The sequence below is a fragment of the Bos mutus genome, chromosome 27 (genome assembly GCF_027580195.1).
Source record: "Bos mutus isolate GX-2022 chromosome 27, NWIPB_WYAK_1.1, whole genome shotgun sequence".
In the NCBI taxonomy this organism is placed as follows: domain Eukaryota; kingdom Metazoa; phylum Chordata; class Mammalia; order Artiodactyla; family Bovidae; genus Bos; species Bos mutus.
In genome coordinates, this window is record NC_091643.1 from 37,270,089 (window position 1) to 37,289,387 (window position 19,299).

Consider the following 19,299-nt stretch of genomic DNA (forward strand, 5'->3'; position numbering starts at 1 on the left):
AGTATCATTGGCAGTATCGAAATGTTGTGTGAATGTTGTGTGACATATATCAATAATAAAATCGTTTATTTAACTAGGAAAGGCATTAAGGTGGTCTAATGTCATGATTTAATTCTATGTATTGGTGCTTGAAATGTAGAAATTCTCTGGTAAGAACTCCCCTCCAAAAGAAATGTCACATATATTGGTAATTAGGAAATTTTTCAGAATAAAAAAAGTGGAGGAGAGAGAGGGAAAATAATTAAGTAATTCAAGAATTTTAACCTACATTACTCAGTACTCCTTGGAAGGCTATAGGTGGGTCTAGATCTCAAAACAGAATAAGCAGAATGACACCTTCTTTTCAAATCATGTTCAAGTCCAAATCCCAGGAACCTATGAATATGATATGTCAGTCAGTTTAGTCACTCCGTCATGTCCGATTCTTTGTGACCCTGTGGACTGCAGCACACCAGGCTTTGCTGTCCATCACCAACTGCTGGAGCTTGTTCAAACTCATGACCACTGAGTTGGTGATGCCATCCAATCATCTCATCCTTTATAGATTCCCCTTCTCCTCCGGCCTTCAGTCTTTCCCAGCATCAAGGTTTTTTCCAATGAGTCAGTTCTTCACATCAGGTGGCCAAAGTATTACAGCTTTAGCATCAGTCCTTCCAATGAATTCAGGACTAATATTCAGGACTGAATTCCTTTAGGATTGACTGGTTTGATCTCCTTGCAGTCCAAGGGACTTGCAAGAGTCTTCTCCAATCCCATAGTTCAAAAGCATCAGTTCTTCAGTGCTCAGCTCTCTTTATAACTCAACTCTCACATCCATACAGTTCAGTTCAGTTCAGTTCAGTTCAGTCGCTCAGTCATGTCTGACTCTTTGCGACCCCATGAATTGCAGCACGCCAGGCCTCCCTGTCCAACACCAATTCCCAGAGTTCACTCAAACTCACATCCATCGAGTCGGTGACGCCATCCAGCCATCTCATCCTCTGTCATCCGCTTTTTCCTCCTGCCCGCAATCCCTCCCAGCATCAGAATCTTTTCCAATGAGTCGACTCTTCACATGAGGTGGCCAAAGTACTGGAGTTTCAGCTTTAGCATCCTATCTTCCAAAGAACACCCAGGACTGATCTCCTCTAGAATGGTTGGATCTCCTTGCAGTCCATGGGACTCTCAAGAGTCTTCTCCAACACCACAGTTCAAAAGCATCAATTCTTCAGTGCTCAGCTTTCTTCACAGTCCAACTCTCACATCCATACATGACTACTTGAAAAACCATAGCTTTGATTGGATGGACCTTAGTCGGCAAAGTAACATCTCTGCTTTTTAAAATGCTATCTAGGTTTGTCATAGGTTTCCCTCCAAGGAGCAACCATCTTTTAATTTCATGGCTGCAGTCACCATCTGCAGTGATTTTGAAGCCCAAGAAAATAAAGTCTGTCACTATTTCCATTGTTGCCTCATCTATTTGCCATAAAGTGATGGGACCAGATGCCATGGTCTTAGTTTTTTGAATGCTGAGTTTTAAGCCAGCATTTTCACTCTCCTCTTTCACTTTCATCAAGAGGCTCTTCAGTTCCCTTTTGCTTTCGGCCATAAGGGTGGTGTCATCTGCATATCTGAGGTTATTGATATTTCTCCTGGCAATCTTGATTCCAGCTTGTGCTTCATCCAGCCCAGCATTTCACATGATGTACTCTTCATAGAAGTTAAATAAGCAGGGTGACAATATACAGCCTTGAGGTATGCCTTTCCCAATTTGAACCAGTCCATTGTTACATGTCCAGTTCTAACTGTTGCTTCTTAACCTGCATACAGGTTTCTCAGGAGGCAGGTAAGAACTTACCACAATTTGTTGTGATCCACACAAAGGCTTTAGTGTAGTCAATGAAGCAGAAGTTGATGTTTTTTTCTGGAATTCTCATGCTTTTTATATGATCCAACAGATGTTGGAAATTTAATCTCTGGTTTCTTTGCCTTTTCTAAATCCAGCTTGAACATCTAAATCCAGCTTGAAGTTCGTGGTTCACGTACTGTTGAAGTCTCACTTGGAGAATTTCAAGCATTACTTTGCTAGCATGTGAGATGACTACAATTGTGCGGTAGTTTGAACATTCTTTGGCACTGACTTTCTTTGGGATTAGAATCAAAACTGACCTTACCAGCCCTTTGCCACTGCTGAATTTTCCAAATTTGCTGGCATATTGAGTGCAGCACTTTCATAGCATCATCTTTTAGGATTTGAAATAGGTCAGCTGGAATTTCAAGATCTCCACTAGCTTTGTTTGCAGTGATGCTTCCTAACGCCCATTTGACTTCTCACTTCAGGATGTCTGGCTCTAGGTGAGTGATCACACCATAGTGGTTATTTGGCTCATTAAGATCTTTTTTGTATGGGCTTCCCTTTTGGCTCAGCTGGTAAAGAATCTTCCTGCAATGCGGGAGACCTGGGTTTCATCCCTGGGTTGGGAAGATCCACTGGAGAAGGGAAAGGCTACCTACACCAGTATTCTGGTCTGGAGAAGTCCATGGACTGTGTAGTCCATGGGGTCACAAAGAGTCAGACACAACTGAGTGATTTTCACTTTAAGATCTTTTTTGTATAGTTCTGTGTATTCTTCTCATCTCTTCTTACTATCTTCTGCTTCTGTTAGGTCCATACCATTTCTGTCCTTTATTATGCCCATCTTTACATGAAATGTTCCCTCAGTATCTCTGATTTTCTTGAAGAGATCTCTAGTCTTTCCCATTCTATTGTTTTCCTCTATTTCTTTGCACTGATCACTGAGGAAGGTTTTCTTATCTCTCCTTGCTATTCTTTGGAACTCTGCATTCAGATGGATATATATTTCCTTTTCTCCTTTGCCTTTCACTTTTCTGCTTTTCTCAGATATTTGTAAGGCCTCCTCAGAAAACCATTTGCCTTCTTGCATTTCCTTTTCATGAGGATGTTTTTGATCAATGCCTTCTATACAGTGTTACCAACCTATGTCCACAGTTGTTCAGGCACTCCATCAGATCTAATGTGATGAATCTATTTGTCACTTCCACTGGTATAATTGTAAGGGATTTGGTTTAGGTTATACCTGAATGGTCTAGTGGTTTTCCCTACGTTCTTCAGTTTAAGTCTGAATTTCACAATAAGAAGCTCATGATCTGAGCCACAGTCAGCTTCCGGTCTTGTTTTTGCTGACTGTATAGAGCTTCTCCATCTTTGGCTCCAAAGAATATAATCAATCTGATTTCGGTGTTGACCATCCAGTGATGTCCATGTGTATAGAGTCTTCTCTTGTATTGTTGGAAGAGGTTGTTTGCTATAACCAGTGTGTTTTCTTAGCAAAACTGTTAGCCTTTGACCTGCTTCATTCTGTACTCCAAGGCCAAACTTGCCTGTTATTCCAGGTATCTCTTGACTTCCTACTTTCGCATTCCAGTCCCCCATGATGAAAAGGACTTCTTTTTTTGGTGTTAGTTCTGGAAGGTGTTCTGCTGCTGCTGCTGCTGCTAAGTCGTGTCAGTTGTGTCTGACTCTGTGAGACCCCACAGACGGCAGCCCACCAGGCTCCCCCGTCCCTGGGATTCTCCAGGCAAGAACACTGGAGTGGGTTGCCATTTCCTTCTCCAATGCATGAAAGGGAAAAGTGAAAGTGAAGTCGCTCAGTTGTGTCCGACTCCTAGCGACCCCATGGACTGCAGCACACCAGGCTCCTCTGTCCATGGGATTTTCCAGGCAAGAGTACTGGAGTGGGGTGCCATTGCATTTTCCCAGAAGGTGTTCTAGTTTATTATAAAACTGTTAAACTTCAGCCTCTTTGGCATTAGTGGTTGGAGCACAGACATTGGATTACTGTGCTATGGAGTGGTTTGCCTTGGGAATGAACAGAGATCATTCTGTCGTTTTTGAGACTGCATCCGAGTACTGCATTTCAGACTCTTTGGTTGACTATAAGGACTACTCCATTTTTTTTTACAGGATTCTTGACCACAGTAGTACATATAATGATCATCTGAATTAAACCTGCCCATTCTGGTCCATTTTAGTTCACCAATTCTTAAAATGTCCATATTCACTCTTGCCATCTCCTGTCTGGCCATTTCCAATTTACCTTGATTCATGGACCTAACATTACAGGTTCCTATGCAATATTATTCTTTACAGCATCAGACCTTACTTCTATCACCAGTCACATCCACAACTGGGCATTATTTTCACTTTGGCTCAGCCTCTTCATTCTTTCTGGACCTATTTCTCCACTCTTCTCCAATAGCATATTGGGCATCTACCTACCTGGGAGTTCAATTTTTCAGTGTCATATCTTTTTTGCTTTTCATATTTTCATGGGTTTCTCAAGGCAGGAATACTGAAGTCGTTTTCCATTCCCTTCTCCAGTGGACCACATTTTGTCAGAACTCTCTACCATGACCCGTCTGTGTTCGGTGGCCTTACATGGCATGACTCATGGTTTCATTGAGTTAGACAAGGCTGTGATCCATGTGATCAGTTTTCTGTAATTGTGGTTTTCATTCTGTCTGCCCTCTGATGGACAAGGATGAGATGCTTGTTGAAGCTTTCTAATGGGAGGGACTGGATCTTGCTCTGGTCCAATGGTCAGCCACTGTCAGTAAATCTTTAATCCAATTTTCTGTTGATGAGTGGGGCTGTGTTTCCTCCCTGTTTGCCTCAGGCCAAACTATGGTAGGACATTAAAAAAAAAAGGACTTATGGAGACTTTTGAAGGACTTTTGAAGAAGGTGCTGGCATAAGCTAATATGATATACTTCTTTTTTTTATTTAAATTTATTTATTTTAATTGGAGGCTAATTACTTTACAATATTGTATTGGTTTTGCCATACATCAACATGAATCTGCAACGGGTGTACACATGTTCCCCATCCTGACCCCCGCTCCCACCATCTCTCTGGGTCATCCCAGTGCACCAGCCCGATATACTTCTTTACAAAAGGGACTCTGCAGATGTGATTAAGGGCATTGTGGATACTATTGTAGATTATTCAAGTGAGGGCTTCTGGCAAGTATTAGAGAGAGGACCAAAGAAGATGGAGGCATCCCCAGGTGACAGCCAGCAAGAAAACAGAGACTTAGTCCTACAGTCTCATGGAAGTGAATTCTGCCCACACCTGAAGGAGTAAGAAAGTAGATTCATCTGCAGGGTCTGTAGAAAGGAATAAAGCTCTGCCCACACCTTGTTTTTAGTCTGGTGATTACCCCCAGCATGGTAAAATAATAAACTTGTATTAAGTCATTAAATTTGTGGTCATTTATTATGGCTAGAATAGAAGAGTAATACACAAGGGCTTCCTAAAATTGTTTGCAGTATTTTGTATATTTGTGTGCAATATATTTCAGATGAAAGAAGCTGTATATTTAATCAGTCTTTTAAGAGTCAATGAGATAAACAAGGACCTATGTATAAACAGGGAAACATATTCAATATCTTGTAATAACTGCTGGCTCAGGTGGCTAAAAAATATGCCTGCAATGTAGGAGACCCCAGGTTTACTCCCTGAGTTGGGAAGATCCCCTGGAGAAGGGAATGGCTACCCACTCCAGTATTCTTGCCTGGAGAATTCCAAGGACAGAGGAGGCTGGCAGGCTACAGTCCCCAGGGTCACAAAGGGTCAGACATGACTGAGTGACCAACTCTTTCACTTCACACAGCTGAACAGGTTGCTGTATGGCTGAAACATTGTAATCCAACTGTACGTCAATTTTAAAAAGTCAATGATCACGCTGAGTCGCTCAGCTGTGTCCAACTCTTTGCGACCCCATGGACTGTAGTCTTCCAGGCTCCTCCATCCATGGGATTCTCCATGCAAGAATATTGGAGTGGGTTTCCATGCCCTCCTCCAGGGGATCTTCCCAACCCAGGGATCAAACCCAGGTCTCCCACATTGCAGGTGGATTCTTTATCATCTGAGCCACAAAAGCAAGAATGAACTATTATACTTCTTCATCCTGTAGCAGTAAATACATCCTCATTCACTATGAAAGAACACTTCTCATTTTACAATTCAACTGGGAAACATGTGTTTTGTGACAAACAACTGAACAGGAGAGCATGCAGCTTTCCACTGTCCTCTTCTTCCTCGCCCTCTGTACCTCCAAACCAAGCAACATTTAGTGCTTCTTTGTTATGTTTCCTGTGAACTGTGAGCTATTATGGATGCTCAGTGTGGATGTGTGTTCCTACAGAACAGCATCTTTTTCTTCTGCTCTGTGTTTTCTTTCAGCTCTCCACTATACCTGGTAGAGGTACACTCTATTAAAAAATGTGACATGATTGAATCAAAAGGTTAGGTCTCTTAAGACAGTAACCTGGACTACCTAACATTTGGAACTCTTTCCAGACCACTGACATGGTCTGTGTATTAGTTTATTCTTTAATATCTATCTCATTATTTCCTGCAAAAAGCAGAGTTCTCATATATTTCTATGGGAAAAATATTTCAATACCCTCAGATTAATTTCTGAGATGAGAGTCCAGATGGATCATAGGGAAATATTGGAACAGGAACTTTGATATTTCTCACTGATAACCTTGACTCTGTCTGGGATGTTCTCTATTTCACTAAGTTCATCTAGGCTCCAGCAGAATATTGCTTAATGTTCAGGTATGTAATCAGAAGCGTAGTGTTATTTATTAAACAGACGTTATAGACCTAACTCTATTTGGATAAATCACAAGATACACTGATACAAAGAAATCTTGCAGTAAATGAATACATTAAATATTAAATGGAAGAAGGTTAGATGAGAATTTAATAGTCTATTTTCTTACTAGGTTAGTTCAGAATGACTTGAAATTATGGCATGAATGAGATGAGGATGATGACTGAAAATGACTTTGCATGTGGTAATCTGCTTCACACTCAATCTTAAATATTTTTATAGGATATCTGGAATTGATAAAGTGTTAATAACACGTACACAGGTTTCTCAATAAAGTGTGCAGAGGTGTGCTGAACCCCCATACAAATGGAAAATGAGAGGGGGAAAGCCTATAGAAGTTGGAAATATGGTAACAAATTTAAAACATGAGATTCAACTTGAAATAATGTGAGGAAGTGTGTCTGCAGAAAAATAATCAGGTATTCAGTGGAAGGGAGACAGCTGGAAAGCAGTCAAACAGAACAGGACAGAGGGGAGAGGATACCAGACAGTAAATTAGATGAGACTGAAATACTGTGACAGTTTGGAGAAAAAAAGCTGAAAATCACCTTGGTGGCCATAGGACGTTACCAAACAAGAAAGTACACCTGAACTAGAATTCACTTTGAGATAGTGCTTTCTCTTTTTCAATATTGAAGAAGTTAGATGAAATGGAAGGCATTCAAAAAAGAACAGCAAATACAATTAAGCATCTAAAGGGATTGATTTACATAGTGAGAGGGAAGAAATAAAATGTGCAGTCCTCGGCTAAACACTTCTGGAGAGATCTTAATAGTCCCAAGTCTTTAAAGGATTTACATGCTGAGTCAATAGAGAGTGATTTAGTTCAGTAAGAGGGAATTTAGGCAGAAGCACAGGGAGATGAATATAAACTAATGCTGAAAACATTTTTCTGACTTTGTTAATACCAGAAACTAAAGTGTTTCAACTGGTGCTGACTCAAAGGCCTGCTATTGTTTTTGTTGGTCTTTTTAACTCGTTTTCAGATTTATCCTGAGTGATCAAGGAAGACAGTTATTGGAAAATTCTTTATACCCCTGTTATTCTCTTTCTAACAGATTGAGACCTTTCTTTCACAGTATACAAATGACTACTGATTTTATATTCCTAGCTTTATAATATGTCTTGATATCTGGTAGGGCAAGTCCTCCCATATTGTTGTTCTTTAAAAAGAACAACTGTTCTTTTCAAAAAATAAACTAGGCTGTTTATTTTGTCTCTGTATATATACTCTGTGTACTCACTGATTTTAATATATTATTATAGTAGTCTGCTCAGGCTGCCAAAATAAAAAAACACCATCAATTCGGTGGCTTAAACAGAAATGTATTATCTAACAGTTCTGGAGGCTAGAAGTTTCATTATAAAAACTTAAATATATGAGAATATAGAATAACATCATAGAGTATGGCATATTAACATGAAAGACTAAGCATTAAACCACTATTAAGAAAACTGTGACTGTTGTTTAATTACAGCAGTTATAATTTCAGTTATGTTAAAATAATTATAGTAATGAGAAGGTGCATAACAGGTATATATATATATATATGCATATATGACATATGGCTACTGCTATTTTCTTTGAATAATAGAAAGTAGAAATCAAAGTATTAATTCCATTTATTTTCTCTAAATACAACATTGTCATAATTTAAAAATATAACCCATAAGAAGAAGACATATCTCCACTAATGGCCACAACACAGAGTCTTATAAAAGTAGAAGCTGAGGTTGCCACCTGGCTACTCTGGTCTCCTACTGGAGACCAGACCTACTGGATCAACCAGCAAAGAAGGAGGTTAGTCTACTGGCAGGGGCGATGGAACCTGAGTGGGAAGGTGACACTGTTGTTAAGACACAATGTAGAGTAGAAACTGGTTGTTACTATACGATGGCAACCTGGAGGAGTATGTCTGAAATGTAGGAGATCTTCTAAGTTCTGGCTTAATATTATCCCCGTATTACAAGAAAAAAAATAAAATACTGTAAAATATAAAATACTGTCCCAACTCATATAACAACTTCATAAAGTACTATAAAGCCCATAAAATACTATAACAACTCACACTGGCTTATGAGAAATGAAGGTCTGTTTTACCCTACCAGTTAAAGAACCTAACCTCCAAAGATGTTTGCTGAGAGTAACAGGAATATGGAAAAGGAAGTTTATAATCCTCAGTGAGGAATATATGACTAATTTCAAATGAGTATTGCAATAGTTGAGTCTTTCTTATTGTGCTCTGAATATATGTGTGTGTATGCATGTACTGACCAATTATTTTTCTTTCATTTCCATTTCTTCTCCTATTCTCTAGCACTAGATGTGTTAATAGTGGTTAAACCTGTATTTTCAGTATTTAAGTTACTGGACAGCAAATGCCTGAAAGGACACATTTATATCCTGAGAGAAACTGATATAAAGTAATCAAAATACACTGGCAATATTATCATATGTTTAAACATAAGGAAAAAATATTATAGTTAATTAAGAAATATAATCAAGTCAACCAAAAGGTATAATCTCCCCAACAAGAGTTAGTGTAAGAAAGCAATCCACAAATTATCAAAGAAGGACATTCTGTTTCATGTTTTATGCCAAGTCAAGCTAACAAACACAATATGTAAAAATTATGCTTCTGGACATAAATAACAGAAAAATCCAACCTAAATTGCCTCAAATAAGAGACAGGTATAATTGAAATATTCACTGATTGGAAACCATCAATCATGGTTCAGTCAAGTCTCTCAACTTTTTCTTAATTTTTAACTTAATTTCTCTGAGATTTTCTGGGCTCTGTTCTTTCTGTGTTGATTAACATTCACAGGCTTCTAGAAGATGGCTATAAATTTCTATGCCTTATTTAAACACATAAAAATTTTTATAAAAAGAAGAGCAGAAATTGTTTTTATAGAGGCTCATTATTAAGAATAAACAATTTACTTCCATAAATCTATATTCATGGATTGGGGCTAAACTTGGTACCATAATCATTCATTTACAGATGCTTCTCTCCAGGGCACTTTTTAAGCATCTGAACAAATTCACATGTCCAGGTGATTCTATGCACCAACTGGCTTAGGCCTGGGTTCCTGAATCAAAGACTGGCAAGTAGATAAAACTTCTCTTAGACCAAAAAAAAAAAACTTCTCTTAAACCAATCAGCATGATCCCCAAACCAAGATACTGTAGTAGTAAGCACTGACTTCATAATTCAGAATATTCCATCACTTGTATGATGTATTTGTCTAATTAAAAATTTGACACAATTCTTCACTCAGTATAATGTATAGCATTGAATTTATTAACTTCTAACTAATTAATACGTCAAGCTTTTATAACTTAGAGGAAAGATGAAGATATTTTAAATATTCTGAAGAAATTAAGAAAGATACTAATTGAAAAACTATTGAAAAATGTTCCCTTTCTTAAACAGTTTCAAATACTTTTAGTTTATCATATTCTCCTCTCATACTCAACTATGGAGTGAAAAGTTATGTACGAGAGAAAAATTATTTACAACTCATTTATTGCATAACCTAAAGAAATTTAGGCCTCCAAACTTTAGTCTTTCTTAATAACAGAAGTAGCTAATTGACCATTATTTACAACCAAAACCTAATTATTTGGAAGATGTGACAATAGTATTTTTTTCAGAATTATATTTTGATATTTTTCTAAGAGATTTTGTAATCTAAACACAACTTTTATAATGATACAAAGTTATAAATACAATTTAGCATATGAATCATCGTGTTAGTTATGCTAAATCATTATGGCTAATTCTCCTTTGAAAACTTTCCAGGAAGAGTTTGATCTTTCCTTCTTAGAAGATGATCCTGTATTTAGAGAATTTAAGGGCCCTCTAGTTGAGTAACAAAAACTGAACAGCTGATGTTTTGATGGCAGTTGAACTAAATATTTTGTAGCTATTTCATAAAAAAGAAACTCTAGGGATTTCCAACTAGTAAGTGAAGGATAAGTAAAATATGAAACCTTTTGGTCTAAGAGGTCAGAAATTATATCTCAAGTTGTCTAAAGCTATGATTGCTTCTCAGATATGAAAACTGTGGATATGGGAAGACATTATAATAGATTTCTAAAAACTCATGGTTGTTTGGTAGAAATATTTGAACTTCTTCTTGAGTATATAGTTACTCTTATAACAAAAGGGTATAAGCTTTGTATATTTCTTAATGATTTATGTCCTATTAAAAGTTTTAAAATTTAATATTATTTTACACGCATTTTGAGAAAAGGTGAAACTGAATATGGTAAATTTTCAGGGTGTATTATGAACAAAATATTCAAAATCCTAGATTCCTAACCTCAGACTAATTAAGCTATGCTGCCTTGGTGAATCAATTTAGAAAGTAAGGAGAAAAACTTCGTTTTAAATTACTCACTAGGTGTGTATTGTGGGGAAAGTGTCTTGATTGCTTTAAGTCTCAATTTTCTTAAGTATACAATGGATATATTAAGGTACCAGTAAATAAACTAATTTGTTGATAAGATAGCAGTTATTTTAATCAGCAGAATCATAGGCAATACCTTAAATGCATTCTTAAAATTAAAAAGTGCTTATTTCTATGAATATCAATTCACCTATAGTGATGTTTCAGAACCTTGGGGGAATATGGGAATTCATTGGGAGCTTTAGAAATCACCGGTGCCTGGGACTCAAACCAGAAATTTGTGTTCAGTTGTCCTTATTATTATGTGGACATCAGGAGTTTTAGAGATTGACTTAAACGATTAATTATTAGAATTTATCCTTGCATAGTTTTGAATAAGAGTATGTATTTACTTTTTTTTTTTTTTTTAATTTTTTTCTCTAATTTTATTTTATTTTTAAACTTTACATAATTGTATTAGTTTTGCCAAATATTTACTTTTAAACTTGATTTGTAAATATCAGATTTAAACAGCTTAAAGTATAACTAGATACAGCAGTACATCTATATTTATTTATATACACATATAATTAAATATATTTAATATTTTATTAACTAAAAATGCATGATGAATTTTAGGCCAACTTATGATAATCCTTGTAAGAATAGACATGTATTACACTTGAGAAAAAATGCTCTCTGTCATTTTTCTTTAGATATCATTTCCTGGTGATGTAGAATCATTCATAAGCCCTTTGGGATATACAGTGAAATGCTGAAATTGATACAAATAGTGTAAAGTTATACCACATGAAAAACTGAACTTCTTTTTAAATTTTGGTCTTTAATCATGCTATATTCTCTAGTTAGTGTACTCATGATTTTTTTTTCCCTACAGTTCAAATCTCAAAAGAGAAACTTTCATTGTAAGTGCCTTAGTATATAAGATACATGGTTTATATTATTAGAGTTGGCCAGATTTGATGAGAACTATTAATCACCACTGTTCTTACAATGGCAGAAATAGATGAACTTAACTATTTTTCTTTTTGAAAGGAAGAGAAAGGGAGGAATAAAATCTTGTAGAATTTAAAATAGCTTATTGACAAATTTTGTAAGACAATTATGATAAATATGTATTGTAAATTCTCTGTCAAATTCTTTTATTATTGAAAGTCTTTAGACCTTAATATTAGTTTCTTTAAAAATGAATTTTACAAAAAAAAAAAACTAGTGTGATTTTGAGTACATGAATAAAATACATACCAAGAATAAGGAAATAGATTTTTTTAAATACTCTATAAAAATCTTTGGTCATTTCTATTAAAAATATATATTCTAAGTAGATATTATTTTCATTAAATATACTGGATTCTTTTAAATTGAAAGAACTGCTTGCATAACTCTAGATAATACAAAAGAAGATGTCTCAATTATGTAGTTTAAATTATTTTCACTTGCTGTATGAACTGATATAGTTCTATCCCAATATAGTACTTTAGGAGAACTTGGCAGATAATTAGAAGAAACATCCAATTGAATGAATTCTATTGTCAATAACATGCCAGGCTTGGCAATCCTGAAATCCTTAACTACAACCACCTAAAGATTTTTGATAAAGTATTAAAGTTTAATGAATGGCTTTTGCAAAAGGAAGAAAAATGTCCAGAAATCCTGAACAATCAGGCAAAAGAAGTCAAGTCCTAGGAAGCTGAAAACTTAATGAAAACTGTATACTCTTCACTAGGTTCTTTCAGGTCCTCTACTTTTACTGCAAAAGCCATTCTAAACTACCCAACAACACCTTGATGTAGGTACTATTACCCTAGTTAATGATACATAACTTGGCCCAGGTCACACCAGCAAATGTGCACTGGAGTCAGTAAACTTAACCAGCTCATGGGTTAGAAGTCTCTGGATCTGAGATAACACAACAGTCTCAAAATGTTCAAAAAAGATTTTAAAAAAATACACAGGAGTCATAATGAAAGACAAGATACTAAATAAGAATAAACATATTTGAAAAAAGATCTAAATAGAACTTGTAGATGTTAAAAAAAAATAACTCACTAAAAATAAAACTCATTTTACTTAAGCATTGCTTGAGTAAATTGCCACTATTCCTAGTGGAACACTGAGATTACAGGTTAGCTGAAACCTGCTGTATCTATTTTCCGTCACCAGTTTGGGAAATGAAAATGCACCACATGCTTGTGTATTGGAAGTCTGAAAGCTTCATAGCGTCCTGCTGCCTCAGCATCCCCACAAGCAGGCTGTGGGCACCCTGCCCAGATGGCCGGAGCAGCAATGTCCACAGGAACCCTTTTTTGTCCGAACTGTGACCTAGTGGAATTGCACACACCAGTGAAACCCGTGCATACCTTTGGCTAGCATGCTCCAGCCCGAGTGCCCCAGTTAAGGCAGTAACCCAAGGGCCCTCCTTCCTCCCTACTTCCTCTCCCTGCCCTCCTCAGCTCCCCCTGCTTGTCTGGCATTCTCTCCTAGAGCTCCCTCCAGGGCCCCTCTGATGGCTAGCACTGATGGTCTCTCCAGGACCTGTGAGTACAGGAAACATTGCTTTCCTTCCTCTTCTGTTTCCCCTCTTGTCAACACACCTGATCTACCATCTCAAGAAAAAAAGGAACAGCTGGCTCACAAAAACACTTGATCATATCCAACCACACAAGTCAGCAAATTACAGTCCTACAATGTACCCAGCTGGAAGAGAACCAGATTATTGGAAAATATTTATATTATACTGAAAGTATTCTTTGACATATATATATATATGCACACACACACACACACATATATATATATATATATTTAAAACTGGGGTGGGCAGGGTGGGATGAAGAAAATGAATTTATTCCCTTTCTTTTTTAGAAATAAGAATCACTTAAATGATGGAATATGTTTGGATGGGCATGCAAATTTACTGAGGGGAAGATATAATAGGAATAATTTTAAGGTTTTAAATACTGAACTGAAGTGCCCAGGTCAGTGGGCTCCAGATGCGGCTCCAAATGTAAGTTCTGACAAATTCATTTTATTATTTCCCTGAGTTTTAAGGTTAAAAGAATCTTTAGGAATTTTACAGTGTCATCATTGAATTTTCAAAAGCTTACTTTTCTTATAATTAAAAAAAATCTCACTAATAAATCACTGTACATTTTATCCACTCCCTGTCTATCTAATACAGTGTACAGATACCATGCTGCTGCTGCTAAGTCGCTTCAGTCATGTCCGACTCTGTGTGACCCCATAGACAGCAGCCCACCAGGCTCCCCTGTCCCTGGGATTCTCCAGGCAAGAACACTGGAGTGGGTTTCCATTTCCTTCTCCAATGCATGAAAGGGAAAACTGAAAGTGAAGTCGCTCAGTCATGTTGACTCCTAGCGACCCCATGGACTGCAGCCTACCAGGCTCCTGCGTCCATGGGATTTTCCAGGCAAGAGTACTGGAGTGGGGTGCCATTGCCTTCTCCGACAGATACCATAGTCACCATGAAATAATTACAAACAGAAAAATAATCATAAACTCTAATACCTATGAGAGTAGGATGCTTTTTTCCCTTATTTTGATAAAGAGGCACCTACATACTTCAAAATGATTTTACAAATGAAAATCAAAATTATCACTGAGAACATTTCAAGAGCTCAAATGTGATATTAAATATTACTATCATTACTGATTATGAATTAGTAACTGAAATAACATTTATGCAACTTTTAGTATTAAAGAAAAATGGAAGAGGCACTGTAGAAAATACTTTCTGTTCTTCTATCAGGTATTAAAATAAAGCCCTGCCGAATTTTGGCAAAGAGACAGCAAGACAGACCAGTTTGAACATAACATAAAGTTCTTAGATCTACATAGCTAGTTCTTAGATCTACATAGCTATCATGTGCAAGCCTCAGTGATTTCACTTAGCTCCATAAAATCCATGCTAAAAGCCTCAGAAGGACTGTAGAAAGCAGATCTCCTAGCCCCCTTTTAATGTTTTTTACAGTATTAACAAAATAACATTTATTTTCATCACCACGAATCCTCAATAAAACATGAACAAACAAAATCCCACAACACATAAAAAGGATCACATACCATGATCCAGTTAGATTCATTCCTGGGCCACAAGTATGGTTCAGTATATACAGATCAATCAATGCAATATGTCACATTGACAAAAAGAAAGACAAAAACCACATGAATATCTCAACAGATGCGGGAAAAGCATTTGATGAAATTCAACATCTATTTGTGATAACTCTCACCAAAGTGGTTGTAGAGGGAACATATCTCAACACATTAAAAGCCATTTATAACAAACTCACAGCCAACATAGTATTTTTTCCCCATAACTTATAATACTAACTTCTCGGGGCGGGGGGTCACTAAACATGACATACATTTTGAATAATCCTTATTACTTTCTTCAATTTACTCTTTATGTTTTAATAGAGTCAACTGAGTTACTTTTTATCCTAGGGAATTCTCTTTGATTTTTCCAAATATTTCTTTCCTAAATCACAAATCACCGTTAAATTAATCTTACACTGGATTAAAACATGCCTCTGAATGATGAATCAATATGAACGAATGACTGATTATGCATCAGACATCTGACACATCCTGCAGTAAGATGTCAGGTCCTTCCTGGGGAGATCAGGAAATTTGCTGGAGGATGCTCTAAGGGGTAAGCCTGAGAAACCAGGGTCTATGTGAGAGCAAAACTCCAACTCCTCTTCAGTCAGGCTACCTCCTGAGGTCACAAGACAGGAAGGGAGAGAAGATAGTAGGAGGAGAAGAGGAGAGAGGCATCCAGATGCCATTTGGACAAAATAACCTCATTTGAATGCCCAAGGTGCTTGATCTATAATTATTTAAACCCTCTCATCTCTTCTAACAAACATTAATTTTAATAAAAATATCTTCCATTTTTGAGTATTTTTACTTTGTTTCCATGTACACGTTACTGAGTATTGCTTAATTTATACAGCACATTGATGAGGCTGCTTCAGTTATAATTCTCAGCTTATGAATGAAGAAGAAAAAAGATTTAGTGGCCAGCCCTGTTCACATCTGACATGTAGCAATAAAGCTGCCATGAGTTCTTGAACAAATCAATGAATAAACAAACACTTGAATCTTTTATTGCTACTGCATTAGAAGGCAGGAAAGTCTCCAAATTGCAAGCATGTTTTCTGATATATTTTATATTCTCATATTTTTATACTTTTTTCAATGTTGACAGAAATAAAATTGCTAAGGAAGAGTAAAATTTGTAAAAAAAGTATTCTGAAATATGACCTATTTTAGAATCTTTTCTAAAATATGAGCTCATTTTCTAAAAATGAACTCAGAAGACAATGTCAGTTCTGATTAGTCACATCAGCACTTTTCATTTATCTGATTAGTCACATCAGCACTTTGATACCTTACCCCTTTGTGTTTCATTTATAACCTGATTTTACTCAGCTTCCTTCTCAAATCTCACAAAAAGTCCTGATTATTTCTTGGTCTCCCATGATGCTGTGCATCTGCCCTGGCAATTCTCAGGTGGATGACTGGAGTCCAGGGAGATTGGCTGACTAGCCAGAGATCACACTCAAGCTACTGAAATTTAGGACTAGAGTCTGAGAACCTTTTGACCCTGAATTTCCTCTCCCCAACAACCATTAAGATTAATTACTTCAAAAAAAGGTAAAACAACCACAAAACCTAGTATTACTTCATTCTTCTCATGACTGAGGAACTGCATCACAGACCCAACAGATTTCTAGGATCACAGTTCAATAATCAAAGGAAAGAAAGGCACACAGCACTTTGCCTTGAAAATGTAGAACTGAAATAGAGGCTTAGCTGGGAAAACTAATGGTTTACCTTAGTGTCTTCAGTCCTTCCCATCTTGTTCTTCATATTCCAGAGAGACTACTCTTCATTTTGTACTTTTCCTAAAACATGGTATCCTTGAAAGAAAAAATGAAAAAGTATAGTGTGATATGTTTCTTTTACTTTAAGTTACTCTAATTTAATTTGATGTAGTACCTGTAATTAAGCATGTAGGAAGCTTTTCTTTAACAAGCAATAGTTAAGTCCCAAATTTTTAAGAATATCTACAAAAGAGCCTCACACCAACCTTCTGGCAAAGAGTAAATAAAGGACCAAAGTGAAAGGGAAAGGGAAAGTCGATCAGTTGTATCCAACTCTTTGCAACCCCATGGACTATACAGTCCATAGAATTCTCCAAGCCAGAATACTGCAGTGGGTAGCCTTTCCCTTCTCCAGGGCATCTTCCCAACCCAGGGATTGGACCCATGTCTCTGGCATTGTAAGAAGATTCTTTACCAGCTGAGCCACCTGGGAAGCCCAAGAATACTGGAATGGGTAGCCTATCCCTTCTCCAGGGAATCCTTACTACCTAGGAATTGAAGTGGGGTCTCCTGCATTGCAGGTGGATTCTTGACCAACTTAGCTATCAGGGAAGCCCCAAATAAAGGACCAAACCAAATATCCAATACTTAGACAATGGAATGCTTGACTGAAAAGACATGCATGTATAAGAAAGAGAAAGGATAACTTCAAATTACTTGGAGTACACATGTCACATGGTTACAGGGGAATTTTACCCACTTACACATCATTAATTAACAAGTGGTCTAGACAAACATTTCACATGTGCTCAATTATGACCCACTGATATAATACCAGGGAACCTGATATTTTTAGTTTAGCCTAGAATGGGCATTTTACAATGACAGTGGTACATATATTTTACAGAAATATCAAATTTTGTTTACACATATGTTCACTGCTGTTGTTTAGTCTCTAAGTCATGTCTGACTCTTTTAGGACCCCATGGACTGTACCCACCAGGCTCCTCTGTCCATAGGATTTCACAGGCAAGATTACTGGAATGGGTTGCCATTTCTCCCCCACAGAAGGGACAGAACCCACATTTCCTGAACTGACAGGTGGATTTTTTTTAACCAATGAGCCAACAGGGAAAGCCCTTATACATATATAGACAAAATTTATAATTTACTAACAATTAATTTAAGAATATAAAAAAAACTTTTGAAACCTTTAATTTATAAAGTAAAATGATTGGGGTTATCATTTTCATTTCTTTCAAGGAGGACACAGTTTATGGTAAATGTGAGATGTTTTCTATGAGCCTGATTCCTGTACCACATCAATGCAAACTCTTTTTCAGTCATAAAGGATGTGAGTCAGGTATATTAGTATTTTTGTCATTGTTTTTTCTTGCAGTTGAGGGAAAGGGAGGATAAGATAAGGATTTTAATCAAATACATTAGTTTGAAGGAAAATATAAAGAGAATCTAAATATTTTAGGTATTCAAAAAATTTCCAACTTGGCATTACAATTTGTTTAAATTATCTCTCACTTCTCTCCTTTTCCCCCCTTGCTATGTATATTATCTTGTACAAATTGAAAACAATTGTATTGAAAGAATTTCAAGTTCCAAAAAAATTTGTGACTGACTTTAGTTGAGAATATATAATAGATTACTGACTTAGTCATATTCCAGGAAGCCTGTCTAAGATGACAGTTTAAAGAAATTTAAATACATTGTTACCACTTTTTTCACTACATCTTGAATAGTGTAGAGATCTCTATCCCAGTTATCTTAAATGCTTCTTAACTTTTTCACCCATATCAAAATATCTTCTCTCATTTCCCTTTCCACAAATAGAAAAACAGGAAATAAAAATCAGAAGTTCTTAACATTATACATACATTTTTTCAAAACAAAGCTTTTAACTATGGAGATAAAGCAGTCAAATAACAAAACTATTAACTCCAATTTAAAAATAAATATTATACCAAGAGCATATATTTATTATGTCTAAGCAGACAATTGATGTAATGTTTTTGATTAAATGTGATATTATACTTATAATAAAAACTTCTGTTTGCATTTTAAAGGACACACTTTGGGATGTACGTTTTTATAGTAAAAATAATTAACATGTTTAAATTTTATTTTTAATATACTGTCAAATATAAGTTTTATATTAATTTAAACTTTTAAAAAGGTACAGTTTTTAAAAGTATATTACAATCTTTTCATATTCAGTCATGAAAACAACTTTCTTTGAATGGTCAAAAAGACTGATATTTAGTGTCTGTTTTTATTTCAGGTTGAAACTTTGATTACTTTTCTATAGGCTTCTCCATTTTTTTCTTCATTTTTTA

At 36.2% G+C, this 19,299-nt stretch overlaps 1 protein-coding gene across 2 annotated transcripts in view; it reads right to left on the reverse strand.

Moving 5' to 3' along the window:
* NEIL3 (nei like DNA glycosylase 3) overlaps positions 1-19,299 on the reverse strand; it is a 527,805-nt gene that overhangs the window by 354,359 nt on the left and 154,147 nt on the right. For both annotated transcript variants that reach the window (XM_070364103.1, XM_070364102.1), the window contains one exon: positions 16,962-17,047. The gene's annotated coding sequence lies outside the window, so the exon portion shown is untranslated. The remainder of the gene's footprint in view (positions 1-16,961; positions 17,048-19,299) is intronic.